We start from the raw sequence: 1,227 nt of genomic DNA, 5'->3' as shown, positions 1-1,227 counted from the left end.
TAGCTGGGACTACAGGCATGCGCCACCATGCCTGGCTAATTTTTTCTATATATTTTTAGTTGTCCAGCTAATTTCCTTCTATTTTTAGTAGAGATAGGGGCTCACTCTTGCTCAGGCGGGTTCGAATTCCTGACCTCGAGCAATCCTCCCGCCTCGGCCTCCCAGAGTGCTAGGATCAGAGGTGTGAGCCACCATGCCCAGCCTAGGCTATCTATTTACAAGAGGCACTTTAGATTCAAAGAAGCAAATGGATTGAAAATAAAAAGTTGGAAAAAGATATATATGTAAACAATAAGAAAGCTGGAGTATTTATACCAATATCAGACAAAACAGATTTTAAAATGAAAAAATATCACTAGAGGTAAAGACAGGCATTTTACAATGATAAAAGAATCAATCCATCAAAAACCCTGACAGGAGGAGACCAAAAAAGTCAATGGTATGTCTATACGCTTAGCAAAGAAGAATCTGAAAATATAATTTAGAAAATATTTCCATTTATAATAGCATCAAAAAGAATAAAATATGTAGGAATAAATTTAAGAAAGTACAAAACCTATACTCTAAAAACTGCAAAACATTGTTGAAAGAAATTACAAGTGACCTAAATAAATGCAAAGAAATACCATGTTCACAGATTAGAAAACAATATTGTTAATATGGCAATATTCCACAAACAGATCTACAGATTCAATGTAATCCCTACCAAAATCCCAGGTAGTTTGTTTGCAGAACTGACAAGGTGATCCTAAAATTCATAAGAAAATACACAAGATGCCAAATAGCCAATCTTGAAAAAGGGGAACAAAGTTGGAAGACTCACATTTTCTGATTTCAAAACATAATACAAAGCTAAAGTTACCAAGACAATGTGGTACTGGTATAAGGACACAGATAAACAGAATAGAATTGATTGTCCAGAAATAAGCCCATATATATTGAAGGTCAATTCATTTTTGATAAGGGTTCCAATCCAACTCATGGGGGAAAGAATAGTCTTTTCAACAGATACTGCAGATACTGCTGGGAAACTGGACTTCATCATGTAAAAATATAAATTTGGACCTCCTACTTTATACCATATATAAAAATTAATTCAAACTAAATCAAAGACCTAAATGTAAGGTGCTAAAATTATAAAACTCTTAAAAGAAAACATAGCCATAAATCTTCATAACTTTGGATTAGGCAATGGTTCCAATCCAACTCATGGGGGAAAGAATAGTC

The 1,227-nt window shown here is 34.0% G+C and overlaps 2 protein-coding genes across 2 annotated transcripts in view; one reads left to right on the top strand and one right to left on the bottom strand.

Annotated features, from left to right (window-relative positions):
- The window catches only part of MCM9 (minichromosome maintenance complex component 9), an 80,998-nt gene that overhangs the window by 33,798 nt on the left and 45,973 nt on the right, over window positions 1–1,227 (bottom strand). The gene's annotated exons all lie outside the window — the stretch shown is intronic.
- Window positions 1–1,227, top strand: part of ASF1A (anti-silencing function 1A histone chaperone) — a 27,833-nt gene that overhangs the window by 830 nt on the left and 25,776 nt on the right. The gene's annotated exons all lie outside the window — the stretch shown is intronic.

The sequence above is a fragment of the Propithecus coquereli genome, unplaced genomic scaffold (genome assembly GCF_000956105.1).
Source record: "Propithecus coquereli isolate 6110/MARCELLA unplaced genomic scaffold, Pcoq_1.0 Scaffold331, whole genome shotgun sequence".
Taxonomy (NCBI): Eukaryota; Metazoa; Chordata; class Mammalia; order Primates; family Indriidae; genus Propithecus; species Propithecus coquereli.
Note: the sequence above shows the minus strand (reverse complement) of the source record. Positions and strands in the feature narration are given on the sequence as shown.